This window comes from Sus scrofa, chromosome 16 (genome assembly GCF_000003025.6).
Source record: "Sus scrofa isolate TJ Tabasco breed Duroc chromosome 16, Sscrofa11.1, whole genome shotgun sequence".
NCBI classification, from domain to species: Eukaryota; Metazoa; Chordata; class Mammalia; order Artiodactyla; family Suidae; genus Sus; species Sus scrofa.
Window position 1 is genome coordinate 6,169,571 of NC_010458.4, and position 15,189 is coordinate 6,184,759.

A 15,189-nucleotide genomic window follows, 5' to 3' on the forward strand; every position below is an offset into this window, starting at 1 on the left:
TCCTGGATGTGTGACCCATGGGTTGTTCACAGGTGTGGGTGTCCTGGGGCTGTGCTAAAAGAGGGCTCATTATTGACCCATTGGCTGGTAAAGATGAGGGTCAAGGGGGGCATAAGCAGGTCATCTGAGAAGAAGTCAATCCAAGGTCTGGAGGCAGGAAGGTGCCCATTCAGAGCACCCAGAAGAAGCAGCTGAGGCAAAAGAACTAGAAAATATGGCTTTACATTCAGTAAATTGAGGCTCAAATGGGCAAAAGGGGAGAACAGAGAGTTCTGGAATGAACCCCATGAATAATCCCATTTTTTTTTTTTAATTTTCATTGTTTTGCTTTTTAGGGCTGCATCACAGCCTATGGAGTTTCCCAGGCTAGGGGCTGAATTGGAGCTACAACTACCAGCCTGCACCACAGCCACGGCAATGCCGGATCCTTAACCCACTGAGAAAGGCCAGGGCTTGAACCTGCATCCTCATGATGCTAGTCAGATTCATACCCCTGAGCCAAGACGGGAACTGCCCTGTTTTTTAAATTGAAGTATAGTTGATTTACAAAGTTGCGTTAGTTTCAGGTATACAGCAAGTTGATTCAATTACACCCATACATATATCTTTTTTCAGATTTTTTTTCTTATAGCTTATTACAAAATATTAAGTATAGTTCCCTGTGCTATACATGTACAGTAGGTTCTTACTGGTCATCTATTTTACATAGGGTATCTGCTAATCCCAAACTCCTAAATTATCCCTCTCCCCTTCCCCTCTAGTAGCCATAAATTAGATTTTTATGTCCATGGGTCTATTTCTCTTTTAAATGTAATTCATTTGTATCACTTTTTTTTTTTAGATTCCACAAAGTCTCATCTATTTTCAAATCCCACAGTCATCAATAGAACCTAAGAGTTAAGGCTGGATCTTCAAGGGACCTCACAATCTGTCTTTCTTCTTCCCTCTGTGCCTTTGCAGTCTCTTTTACTGACCCCATCTCCTCCAGCCACCCTTTGAGATCACGTTTCTCAGCTCACCACATGCATCACCTGGGGAGCTGGTTAATAATGCCAAGGTCATGGAGGTGGAGCCTGAGAATCTCAGTTCTTAGCCAGCTCCCTAGCTGATTCCTTGGCTTCTTAAAGTTTAATACCTAATGCCTTAAAAATACTAACTTTCTGAAATTCTACCCTCGTAATTTCTTCCTTCTTCTTTTATGCTCAGCTAGCCCATCACCTGGCATGCAGGAGATGGATTCAGTATTTATGAGATGAATGAATAATGTCGACCAAAGCGCTAGCTTCAGCCACTGCCGGGTGCTGAGGACTCAAATCATCCCCAGCCCTTTCTCTTCTGAGCCCTCGACAAAACACCCAACTGCGGAACATACAACAGGTAAGCAAACTTTACAATATTTTGCAGAATTGGAAGCTTGTTTCTTTTCTCTGTAATTCCCTTCTCCCTGCAAATGCAGTTTTTCCTTAGTTAGCTTGGTCACCATCTGCCTTGTGTTTCAAGAAAAAAGGGAAATCTTTCTGTACTCAACCTCATTCTCATTGGGGTACTCATCAACCCCAAATCCTTTTATGGCACCGTCTCCTGATTCTGTCCCTTATCTTTCATTCCCAACTAGAATTATGTTAGTTCAAATTTATATCTTTTGTTGCCAGGAAAACTGCACGAATCTTGCAATTAATCCTTCAGCTACCAGTCTCTCCCCACTCCAGCCATTTTCTTCACTGCCACAAGAATTCAGTGTTCTAAAAGCACATCTGGTCCTATCAGCTCCCTCTCTTTTTTGATAAGATGACCTCTAGAATCTCCAGGATGGAGAATAAAACCTTTAACAGTCTGTTTTCAGGCTCTTCTACCTCCCTTCCACCCCTAAGCACACATGCACCGCATGGCCCAGTCACATTGAATATCTCATGGTCCTGGACTGGGCCAGCCCTTTGACACATACCTGCCTTCGAACATGCTGTGTCATTTGCCTTAATTGCTCACCTCCTTCTCTGCCTGGCACTTTAATACCAGTTCAAAGAACATCTCCTCTGCATATGTGTCGTAAGTGAGAAATATGTGTATTTATCCATAGCTTTCTCTGTTCCTGGCATCTGTTCATGCCTCTATTATTTTGTAGTATTGCATTCGATAGAAATTATCTACATGCCTGCTTCCACATGCAAAAGATTATGATCTTCTAAGAAAAGAGGCAATGACTTGGAGTTCCCTTGTGGTGCAGTGTGCTAAGGACCTGGCATTGGCATTCCCGTCGTGGCTCAGTGGTTAACGAATCCAACTAGGAACCATGAGGTTGCGGTTTGATCCCTGGCCTTGCTCAGTGGGTTAAGGATCTGGCATTGCCGTGAGCTGTGGTGTAGGTCGAAGACACGGCTCAGATCCATCGTTGCTGTGGCTGTGGTGTAGGCCAGCGGCTACAGCTCCGATTAGACCCTTACCCTGGGAACCTCCATGTGCCATGGGTGCAGCCCTAGAAAAGACAAAAAGACAAAAAAAAAAAAAAAAAAAGGACCTGGCATTGTCACTGCAGTGGCTCAGTGGCTGCCATGGTGCAGGTTTAATCCCTGGCCTGGAAACTTCTACATGCCAGGAGTGTGGGCCCCCCCAAAAAAGGGTCATGTCTTTTTCATCTTTGCATTTTTAGTGCCTAGGATAGAGCCTGTTACATAGTAGTTGTTAAGTGTTTGTTTACAGAATTAGTCCATCAATATCAGAGCTGAGTCCATAGAAACGCCTAGAGGGTTCTGTTTTGGAGGGCATCATCACCTAGTGCCAGTGGCAAGTAATGATGCCTTGGGACATTCTCACCAAAGTCTCTAGAATCATCAATTTATCCCATTTCTCCTTCCATTCTTGGGATAGATGAAAAATTGGATATTTTAATTTTATTTGAAAAATTACATTTAACCTCTCCTAGAACTTTCTTTATCTGATGATTGTTCCCAGTCCCGAGAGAATTTTTTAAATTAAGTCTTATCCTTAGAGAGTCTTTAGTATAGCAACAGCAGGCCAAGTTTTGAATAATTACAATGGATGATGAAAATGCTCATTCAGTATAATCAACAATTAAATATAACTAGATTAGGTATGAATTAAGACTGCCAGTTTTCCGGGGTGGGGGGATGTACTTTTCCTTCATGAGTATCTCTGAGCCCACAGGAAGCTCATGGCTCTTGGTGATAGCAATCAATGAAGGAGAAACCTTTGCTTGGAATTACGGAGTATTACCACTTAAAACTTGGTCTTGGGAAAGATGGAATAGTGACTTTATAGCATAGAATCTCCCTGTCGTCTATTTCCGCAAGGAATGGATAAACAATCATTAAAAAAAAAGTGGAAAAAAAAGAAAGAAAGAGAAATACTATCAATAGCTAAACAAGGGAAAATGTATAGCCTCATGTCATTACCTGCATGCAAAATGGGATTAGATGCCAAGCAGGGAAAAAGAAGATTCTGGCATGGTTTGTTCAGCCTCTAAAAATGCCCACCAAACTTCCCTATTATGGAGAGAAGGAAATTGAGGCAGGAGGCCCAGGGGAAAAATAAGGAAAAGGTAGCATGATCTAAGGTCCTGCCTCACCACTCCAGAATTTAGCAGTGAGCAAAGGATATGTCAAGCTTTCCATTTTCCAGGGCTCATCACTGAACTGTGGGGGCTGAGCCAAGTCTTGGAAAAATCTCTGTGAAGAGATTCCCAACTTGACAGAGTGATCCTTGGCACAGAACATTTAATAGAAACTCAGACAGGAGAGCAGAGCCTAGGTGTTGGGTGTTAGATGATTTTATATTTTAATCTTTGTATTCCCCTTCATCGTTTAGGTGTTTTGTAATGAGTGAGTGCATTTAAAAAAATAAAACAGGAAAGTCAGAGTCACTTAAGAAAAAGAAAAAAGCTGGAGCTCTCTTCCTGGCGCAGCAGAAATGAATCCGACTAAGAACCATGAGGTTGGGGGTTCGATCCCTGGCCTCACTCAGTGAGTTAAGGATCTGTCGTTGCCATGAGCTGTGGTGTAGGTCAAAGACGCGGCTCGGATCCCAAATTGCTGTGGTTGTGGTGTAGGCCAGCAGCTGTAGCTCTGATTTGACCCCTAGCTTGGGAACCTCCATATGCTGCAGGCACGGCCCTAAAACACACACACGCAGAAGAAGAAGAAGAAAAAAGAAGAAAGCCCACAAAAAAAAATCCAGTGTCGAGAAAGCCCTTTTTTGGCTTTTCCCTAGGATCCTCATTGAGAAGGGATTTCAGCTTTCTGACCAAAAACTAGCTCTCCTATGGACTAATTAAAGTGACTCATTACCTTGTGAGCTTTCTTCCCTGTCAGAGCAAACAGAGTACCTGATCACTTAACCTAATCCAATACCTTCCACAAACTTGAGACATTGGGTGTTAGAACTGGATAATGAGGGAAATGGTTGAAAAAGAGTCCAAAGAAGTACTAATACAAATTTTTTTCAAGGATAAGCACATATGGAAAGTGAGTTGGGTTTTTCATATTGTCCTACCAGTGTGTCTACCTCTTCCTTTAACCCCAGAATTGGAGTGGCAAATCCCATCGGTTTCATTGCCAAAGTCAGATCCCTCATGGGAGCTTAGTAACCATCTCTTCCCTTTCCTTGGTGCCTCAGGTTGACTTGGTTCCATGCATCCTCTGCATCACTTTTATGCTTGGGAGGCAGAAATATTTCAGGTGTCAAAAGCATTGCGTGGACTGCATTCTGCGTTTGATTCTAGCTTAGATGACAAAATGATTTACATATGAGAAGATGCTAATGTGACTTTTTTTTTTTCTTTCTAGGGCCGCACCCACAGCATATGGAGGTTCCCAGGCTAGGGGTCAAATTGGAGCTTCAGCTGCTGGCCTACACCACAGCCACAGCCATGCAGGATCCGAGCCGTGAGTGTGACCTGCACCACCACTCATGGCAATGCTGGATCCCTGACCCACTGAGCAAGGCCAAGGATTGAACCTGTATCCTCATGGATACTAGTCAGATTCCCTTCCATTGTGCCACAACAGGAACTCCCTATTGTGACTATTAAAACCTAAATCATATTAATCAGCAACATAATCATAATATTCTGAGTCGTAAGATTTATATTCTTATAATCTTAAAATTATAATAAGAATATAAATCTTTTTTTTTTTTGTCTTTTTTTTTTGTCTTTTTTTGTTGTTGTTCTTGCTATTTCTTGGGCCGCTCCCGCAGCATATGGAGGTTCCCAGGCTAGGGGTCTAATCGGAGCTGTAGCCACCAGCCTACGCCAGAGCCACAGCAACTCGGGATCCGAGCCGTGTCTGCAATCTACACCACAGCTCACGGCAACGCCAGATCATTAACCCACTGAGCAAGGGCAGGGACCGAACCCGCAACCTCATGGTTCCTAGTCGGATTCGTTAACCACTGCGCCACGACGGGAACTCCCAAGAATATAAATCTTATTAGAAAATTTAAACTGTTCTTTACTTCCCCAAATTTGCAAAATGGACACATAATTATGTATATACCCAGAAAAAAATACATATGTATAATTTAAAACTAAATAAAGGATTTTGAGGGGATTTCAAAAAACTTTATATCTCTGGCCTCTACCTACTCCCACCACAACAAAATAATTGAGTTAATTTCTCCTATGAAAGTTATTCCTTGGGAGTTCCCTTGTGGCTCAGGAGGTTAAAGATATAGCATTGTCACTGCTATGGCTCTGGTTACAACTGTGGTGTGGATTCAGTCCCTGGCCTGGGAACTTCTGCATGGTACGGACTCGGCAAAAAAAAAAAAAGAAAGAAAGAAAGAAAAAAAAAAATAAAAACAAAAGTTATTCCTTAAATGGAGTCAACTTGTTAAGAAGAAAATTTAGAAGAAATAAAAAGGAAATAACCTTTCCATGCAGCTTGTGGGAAGCTAGAGGCATTTGCTCTCACAGAAGTTCAAGTGGTCAAATGAAGTGGTTAGATGACTTGAAAGCCGGTGAAATGAAAGCATTTTCAGGAGGTGATGGCTGCAGGGAAAAAGGGGTCTGGAAGAAGGCAGGCAGGAGTTGCCCCGATCATCAGTTGTTAATAGGAGGCCAGGTGACTAATTTTAGGGTGAGGAAGAGTTTCATATTGAGCTGGTAACAGGAACATCTCATGCTCCTGACCTTGATTTTAATATGTAGAACAAGATCCTTTGTTTATTAAATTGAAGGTACTTTCTGGTTTTCTTGTTGTTGTTGTTGTTGTTTTTTTAGGGCTGCACTGCAGCCTGTGGAAGTTCCCACCCTAGGGGTCGAATTGGAGCTGCAGCTGCCAGCCTATACCACAGCCACAGCAATGCCAGATCTGAGCAGCATCTTTGACCTACACCACAGCTCACGGCAATGCCAGATCCTCAGCCCACTGAGCGAGGCCAGGGATCAAATGCTCACGGATACTAGTCAGGTTCATTACTGCTGAGCCACAGTGGGAACTCCTGAAGCTGCTTTCATTTTAATGCCACATTTGACCTTGGTCTGACTCACATGAACAGCTCATGTGGGGTTATTGTTATTTGTGGACCTACAAGTGCAGTGGCTGAGGTAAAGCTATTGTGCCAGGTGCTGGCAATACAAAAGCAAATCAGAAGTAAAGAGCTCAGAGCCAACCAAGGAAAACAGACATATAAAAAAATAACATAAAATAATCCATTAACACTGTGATACATGGAAGGATAAAGTGCCATGGGAACATGCAGGTCAGGACCTGGATTGTCCCAAACTTTCCTAAAGGAAGAATTATCCCACATCACTTGCTGGAAGAAACAGGTTCCTTGATTCCAACGCAGACCTACAGAATGAGAAGGTCCAGGGGAAAAGCCAGGAATCTGACTACAAAACAAATATCTTAAAGGACCATTACCGAGAACCATTTGGGAAGTGTGGGTGAGTAGGGGAACAGAGTTGATCCAAGATAAAGTGAAGTGGGGAACAGAGGTGATCCAAGCTAAAGAAGAGCACCTCAAACTTCTGTATGTGTAGGAATCGCTCAGGGCTGTGTTGAAATGCAGTTGTTGATTCAGGAGTTCTCAGTTGGGGCCATGATTTCATCGCTAACCTTCTCCCAGTTATGGCAAAGCTGCTGGTCAGCCAGACACACAGGACCTCTCACTGTCTTTATAAGAAAGTGCAAACACTTAATCTGTATACAGGATCCTCCATGAAGCAACCTCATACCCCTCTGTTCCAATCTTTCCCTTCCCGTCCTGTATTCTGTTCGACAGACTCACCTTTGTTTTGTCTACAAGTGTTTGTCTGTATCTTCTCTTCTAGTCACCCTCTTTTTCTTTGTTCAACAAATTTCTGGCTCCTGATACAGACTCCTAAGCGTTCTTTATGTCCCTTTTAACCATCACTGCCTTCAGGAAATATGGCCCGATGCCCCCAAGTCTGGGGTAGGCACTCCTCCTGAGTGTTCTGACAACACCTTTTACTCTGAATATGTAAATCTATGTTGGCTTTTCTAACTGCCTCCTCTGTAAGATGTTCTTTTATCCCCAGGACACACAGCCTGACTGCGAGCAACTGCTTCATAAATAGATGTTTGTAAATTCAATGAAATTAAATAAAAGGTCCATGTCCAACAGACTGAAAAGCACTGGCAAAGACTCAGACACTTAAAAGTTGTGCAAGATGTTTTGGGGACCCAGGAAGTAGTTTAGTGTGAGCAGTGCCCAGAAATCAAACAGAAAGGTAATTGTAAAAACACAGCAGTGCGGAGTTCCTGTTATGGCTCAGTGGGTTAAGAACCTGACACAGTGTCTATGAGGATGCAGGTTTGATCCCTGGCCTTGCTCAGTGTGTTAAGGATGCAATGCTGCCACAAGCTGTGGTGTTAAGTCACAAATGGGTTCAGATCCCACATTGCTGGCCAGTGGCTGCAGTGGGCAGCTGCAGCTCCAATTCAACCTCTAGCCCAGGAACTTCCATAGGCCACAGGTACTGCCCTAAAAAGAAACAAACAAACAAATAAAACAAAACAAACAAAAAACACCCATAGCAGGGTGTGAGGGCCTTTGAAAGCCATGAAGCTGGCCCTCTAGGCTGCAGTGAGTAGTGGAACTGAGGACCCCAGGTTTAACATTTTTTTGAGTCATAGAACCTGATGAGAGCTATTGTGTCCACCCCTGAAAGAGCCTTAAAAGAACACAAAGATGTATAAACACATTTTTCCAATTGATTTAAGAGAGTTTAGAAGCCTAAGGACACCAGGTTAAGAATTTTGACATTGGAGTTCCCTTCGTGGCCTCAGCGGTTAACGAACCTGACCGGGATCCATAAGGTTGCAGGTTTGATCCCTGGCCTCGCTCAGTGGGTTAAGGATCTGGTATTGCCATGAGCTGTGGTATAGGTTGCAGGATCCCATGTTGCTGTGGCTGCAGTGTAGGCCGGCAGCTATAGCTCTGATTTGACCCCTAGCCTGGGAATATCCATATGCCATGGGTGCTGCCCTAAAAAGCAAAAAAAAAAAAAAAAAAAGAAGTTTGACATTGAAGGAGACCCTGTAGGAAAGAGGCAGGAAGGGGATGGACTAAGGCTCATGGTCTGTTCTAAAAATAAAGGTATTGGGGTAGTTCTCTGATGGCCTCGTGATTAAAAATCCAGCATTGTCACTGTGGAGGCTCTGGTCTCTGTTCTGGCTCGGGTCACTGCTGTGGCATGAATTTGATCCTGGCCTGTGAACTTCCTCATGTAACTGGTGTAGCCAAAATAAATAAATAAATAAATAAATAAATAAATAAATAAATAAAAAGTATTGGAACCCAATGATGTCCATTCATTTACTTATTGTCTATGGCTGCTTTGGAGCTGCAAACAAAGGGTTGGGAATGGTTGTGACAGATCTTATAGTCTGGACACCCGCAAATGGTCCTAGCTAGCTCTTTACTGAAAATGCTTGCTGGATTAATGTGTAGGAGCAGGACCAGGGAAGGTTCAGGTCCAGTGGGTTTTCTACACATATATTCTACTGTTGGTGGGTTTTTTTTTTTGTCTTTTTGCTATTTCTTGGGCCGCTCCTGCGGCATATGGAGGTTCCCAGGCTAGGGGTCGAATCGGAGCTGTAGCCACCGGCCTACGCCAGAGCCACAGCAATGCGGGATCCAAGCCTCGTCTGCAACCTACACCACAGCTCACAGCAACGCTGGATCATTAACCCACTGAGCAAGGGCAGGGACTGAACCCGCAACCTCATGGTTCCTAGTCGGATTCGTTAACCACTGCACCACGACGGGAACTCCTGTTGGCGTCTTTAAAAAAAAAAAAAAAAAGGCTAGTTTAGCAAACAGAAAATCTATGACACAGCATAGGTGGGTGCCAGCTGTCAGAGATAGTGGGTGAGCCCCCTCTGGGGGCTTAGGTCAATTATTTAGTGGCCCAGGGCCTCAATGTCCTCTTTTGTAGTGTAGAGTAATGGATGCTTATTTTTCCCAGAGTGTTTGTGAAGATTAAATGATCCAGTGCAGACCTGGCAGATAGCTAGTTCTCAAGCAGTGGTAGTTAGGAACAAGTGATGTCTGAAAGAAGTTACGGAGTGTGGTTTTACTTGGCCCAGGTCTCCATACAAAGGACTCTGTTTACAACGTAATTCAGCCTACAGCATATTGCCAGGCACTGTGTTTGTTTTTTTGTTTTTTGTTTTTCTTTTTTAGGGCCACATCCGAGGCATGTGGAGGTTCCCAGGCTAGGGGTTGAATCGGAGTTGTAGCTGCTGCCTACACCACAGCCACAGCCACGCCAGATCTTAGCCACATCTGCAACCTACACAACAGCTCACAGCAAGGCCGGATCCTTAACCTACTAAGGGGAGGCCAGGGATTGAACCCATGTCCTCATGGATCCTAGTCAGATTCGTATCTGCTGCTCCACAATGGGAACTCCGGTGTTGAGTTCCGAATAAAAACTTGTCTAATGATTGGATCAATGACTGATGATTGGTGAGGGCTCTTTATAACCTTCAGAGGATGGAAATTCTTTTAATGAATTCTATGAGAATTCCATTTTCATACCTTAAAGAACAAAATGCTTGGGATATAGGGGCAATCAAACCATACGGAATTCTGAACTAGATTCTACTGAGGGGAGAAACAAACTATGCAAAGGATAATTAACTCCCAAACCTTAAATAAAGAGGAAAAACCTCACTGAGGACATGAAGCAGGTATCCCTAGCTGACAAGGAAATTCACTGTTTCCATTTATCCGACCTCCTGCCCTTTCATGTCCTCTTTCTCCACTTGTCAGCCATAATTCATTTCATTCCCATCAGAAATATTTAAAGAACCCTTTGTAACAGCCCCACAGTTGAAGATCGGGATACAATTTATCTCTTAAAGCCTTCATAGAGGTCTTTTGTTTTCGCCTGCTCGTAATCTCTCAGCATGGATGTTGAAACAATTTATGGGATGTGCTTGCATTTCCTCTTTTTTCTTTTTTTGGTTTCTCTCAGATCCTTTATCCAACATTTCCATGCATTTTAACATACTGACTCTTGTTAGAGGATTTTTTTTTTTTTCGAAAAATGTTTTGGTCATTTCAAATTAGTGTCTCCTTTTTATTGTGATAAAAACAGATGACACAAAATCCAGTCTCCTAAATTGTTAAGGGTACGTACAATATTGTTAATTATAAATACAATCTCATTCATTCAATCTTTAGACCTTCATTCTGCGTAAGGGAAACTTTATACCTGTTGAGCAGCAACTCCTCTTCTTAGATCACTTAATTTTAAAATATCTTTTAGGACAGAAGATAGAGGAAAGAGAAATAAGGTATAAGAAGAGAACTGATCTATTTTCTAAAAGGTTCACTCCCTCCCCATCAGGATACACTGCATTTAATTGAGAGGCCTGGGATGTCTTAGAGAGTCGAAAGAAAATATGGAATCTACCAAAATCACAATGGCAAGAAAGGGCCTGAATTGCCAAATGCAGACCAACACTGGGAGAGTTACAGGAAGAAGAAAGTCCTTCAGGAGGCTAGTGAACTGAGCTTCAGTCTGTGATGCCAGTGTCCCTGGGACCCCCTCACTGCACCAGAGTGGTTTTCATGGGAAACCTTCTGAATCACCTTGCTCCATAAAGAGAAGGTGAAGGCCAGCCTGGCTATTTCCTAGTAAGAGTAAACAGTAGTCTTATCTATCACCTTCTCTCCAACACATCACCTTGTTTGGAGCTACCTGTCATCTTTGGTTTACCACTGGAAAGGAAGGAAGGAAGGAGAAAGAAAGAAAGAGGAGTAAAGAAAGAAAAGGAAGGAAGGAAGAAGAAAGGAAAGAAAGAAAAAAGGAAAGAAAAAATAAGGAAAGACAGAAAGGGAAAAAAAACAGAGGAGAAAACTAAAATTTTGTTCTGTAAACAGATGTGATTTTTTCCCCTGCAAAAAAAGATTTTATGAGGCTAAATTAATACATCTCTGTAAAGTGCTTTGATATTTTAAGAAGAGAAAAATGATCCATGAATGAGCTTATTCTGGCTTAAAGAATTACCTAAAATAAAGCAACAGGGTTTGAGTTTAGTACCTTTTGTTTCTCTTTGGAAAACTGGTTTTTAGAATGTGTAAGTTCACCAGTGCCAGAGTAGGGTTCACTCTGGAGAATATTTAATTTTCTCTGAAGATTTACCTCCTAAGATTCACTTTAAGTTAAACTCTTTAGGAAGCAGAAGAGCAGTAGCAATAAAGAGTGTAGTCTTGAGTATGAATGTAGTCGATAAAAGCATATTCCTTCCATGAATTTGTTTTAGAAGTTCTTATCATCATCTGAAAACCTGTGAAGTTGATGTGATTTGAGTTAGCCTAAGAAATTTAAAGGAAATAAAAGTCAAAAAAAGGAGGAACTTCATGGAGCCCATAGATCAAAGTCTTGAATATAACAGAAGAAGTAAATTGTTTTTTTTAAAAAAGGTAGGAGTTCCCACTGTGGCTCAGCAGAAACTAATCTGACTAGCCATGAGGATGCAGGTTTGATCCCTGGCCTCACTCAGTGGGTTAAGGATCCGGCATTGCCATGAGCTATAGTGTAGGCTGCAGACTCGTTTAGGATCTGGCGTTGCTATGGATGTGGTATAGGCCAGCAGCTACAGCTCTGATTTGACCCCTAGCGTGGGAACCTCCCTATGCCTCTGGTGCAGCCCTAAAAGGCCCCCCCCACAAAAAAAAAGAAAAGAAAAGTAGGGATAAGGCTATATGGTTACTGATTTTTTATTTTTAGTTACCAAGAAAAAATTTATAGATGTTACTCCTCATAAAAAATGTAATCCTTCTGCCTTGGCAAACTCTTTCTTATTACAGAATATTTTGATACCTGTTTTGATAGTTGGATGTATGCAGGAGACCCCTGTAGGGTGGTGGGCCTCTTGGCTGTGTGAAGTGATTTTATTCTTGGCTGTGGATTTCACAGAAGTGTCGCCCCCACCTCCACCCCGCATCTTTTGTCTGATGCCTGTGCTGCGGTCTTTGTTGTACAGGTTACACGTGGAGTGATCTTTCTATTTTATTAAATAGACAAACACTCATTTGTTCCGATTTATGAATGGGTTTTCCTGGAGAGCTGGTAACTTTTGTTTGGCATATGATTATTTATTTTCTGTCATTATTTCTTGTAGGGACTTTTTCTTATGTGCTTGCTCATTTCCTGCAGCTGGGCATGATTTGTCAATTATTTCAACAAGTCAGTCCCCTCTCCTTCCCTTTAGTCAAGAACCAGATAGTGGGCAACTGGCCAGTCTTCTCTCCCAATAGAATCCATTTCTCTTCCAACAGAATCCTTTCTCTTTCACTTTTCCATGATTTTTCCCTCGCATTCTTCTGTATTGAGTCTTCAGAGCAGACCCAGATTATCTGAGGAAATGGGCATTTCATTCATCTATTCATCAATTTCTTCAGGAAGCACCTGCTAGTTTCCATCATAACTTTTAAGACCTATTCTGTGAGCTGGAGTTAAGGACAGAAGACAGACACCTTATGAAATAAAATTGGAAGGAAGAGGGGAGAGACAGATTGATGAGTACAAAGAGGAAGAAAGAAAACAGAGGTAGTAGAGAGCTAGAGAATTGAAGGAAGAGGAAACTGTTGGAAATGAACAAAGTGGACAAGAAAAGGAAAAGGTTCAAATGTGGTGTTGGTTTGTTTTTTTAAATAAGAACAATAACACAAAGGAGATTCATTCAAAACCAGCTATGTGCCAGTGATTCTGCCAGGACCTTGGGGATCATGCAGACCAATTGGTCTTAGCCTTTAACCTCCAAGTATTCATGATTATATGCAGTGATCAGATTTTAAAACATGGAAAGATGTAATTATCTTTGGCTCTAGTTGGTATCCTGAGATATGCATTAGGAGAACTTTTTTTGTTTTGTTTTTTCTGTCTTTTTCTCTTTTTTTAGGGCTGCACCCGCAGCATATGAAGTTTCCCAGGCTAGGAGTGGAATCAGAGCTATAGCTGCTGGCCTACGCCAAAGCCACAGCAACGCCAGATCCGAGCTGCATCTGCGACCTACGCCACAGCTCATGGCAACGCCGGATCCTTAACCCACTGAGCAAGGCCAAGGATTGAAACCGCAACCTCATGGATACTAGTCAGATTCATTTCTGCTGTAACACGACGGGAACTCCTAGGAGAACTTTTAAAAAGGAGTTGGAGTTCCTGCTGTGGCGCAGCAGAAATGAATCCAACTAGTAACCATGAGGTTGCAGGCTCAATTCCTGGTCTTGCACAGTGGGTTGAGGATCTGGCGTTGCCGTGAGCTGGGCTGCAGGTCACAGAGATGGCTCAGATTCATCATTGCTGTGGCTGTGGCATAGGCCAGTAGCTGTAGCTCCCATTCAACCCCTAGCCTGGGAACCTCCATATGCCTCAGGTGCGACCCTAAGAAGGAAAATAAATAAATAAATAGAGTTATCTTTTCCTTCTTATGAAAGAGGGGAATAACAAGTGAGTGGAGGAGTTCCCATTGTGGCACAGAGGGAATGGATCTGACTAGAAACCATGAGGTTGTGGGTTCGATCCCTGGCCTTGCTCAGTGGGTTAAGGATCTGGCGTTGCCGTGAGCTGTGGTATAGGTCGAAGACGTGGCTCAGATCTGGCGTTGCTGTGGCTCTGACGTAGGCCAGCAGCTGCAGTTCTTATTTGACCCTTAGCCTGGGAACCTCCGTATGCCACAGGTATGGCCCTATAAAGCAAAAAAAAAAAGCCAAAAACAAACAAAAAAAACCAACCAAAAACCAAGTGGAATAACAAAAATCTAAAAGGTTAAAATGTGTACTGTGTGTTGCTTATAAATCCCTTTTCTGTCGCAAAGCCCAGGCTGGGGGCTTGGTGACACCCAGGGCGTGAGAGGCAATCCCCTGGCTGTGTGGCATCCACTCCAAGAAGTCAGAACGCTGGCTGCCAGCTAGCTGGGAGGGAGAAAGGGCACATTTTCTCCTCCCTTCCAAAGCTGTTCATGTTCTGTTAGCCAATAAACTATTGTAACAATTGATCTCTGTGTGAATTGGATACTCATTACATCTTGCTGAGCAAGATACTTAACCCCTGCAGATTTCCTTTACAAATGACCTCTTCTCTCTGCTTAATGGCCACTCATCCCTGTACCAGTTGGTGATCCAGGTCACCAGCTCACGGCCCCCAGCCCTAGACACAGTCATTGGAGCAGGAAAATGAGAGGGACATTTCTTCAATGAAAGACCACAGTGTGCTTTGTCATGTGCAAGGCCGGTGCTCACACGTCCCTGAAATCCTGAAGGAAGTCAGAAAAAGGAAGTCTGCTCGGGGGATGCTTGTGATATTTTTGGCAGCGATGTTCTCACTACCTGCGCTGTGTGTTTGTGTCTATAACGATGTTTACTGCAAAGGAAAAAAGAATAGCTACTAAATTGGGATATGATGAACTTCTCAGCTGGGGAGAGGACTGGATCCAACAGAGAAACAACATTTGGGACTTGAGATACTGTGTTGGCTTTGAGATTACATTTAGATGTTAGGAAAAGCAAGGGAAAAAACACTTGCCATAGACAGGAACAGCTTAGCTGTGTCCAGTCTGTGTATGAAAAATGGAAATGTTTGACTTGAGCTTTACGGTTGTTTTGTCTAAAAAGATTAAGCGCTCTAGGCTTTGTCCACCTCATCATCAGATCCTTTTATCCTTTTAGTTTGATGGGCAAGGTTTTTTGTTT

General features: G+C 42.8%; 1 long non-coding RNA gene across 2 annotated transcripts in view; it reads left to right on the forward strand.

Annotated features, from left to right (window-relative positions):
• Positions 872-15,189, forward strand: part of LOC102167708 — a 43,680-nt gene continuing 29,362 nt past the window's right edge. Inside the window, exon 1 of one of the 2 annotated variants that reach the window (XR_308345.3) lies at positions 872-1,377. This is a non-coding gene — a long non-coding RNA (uncharacterized LOC102167708). The remainder of the gene's footprint in view (positions 1,378-15,189) is intronic. The other variant, XR_002339623.1, reaches the window with a different exon arrangement.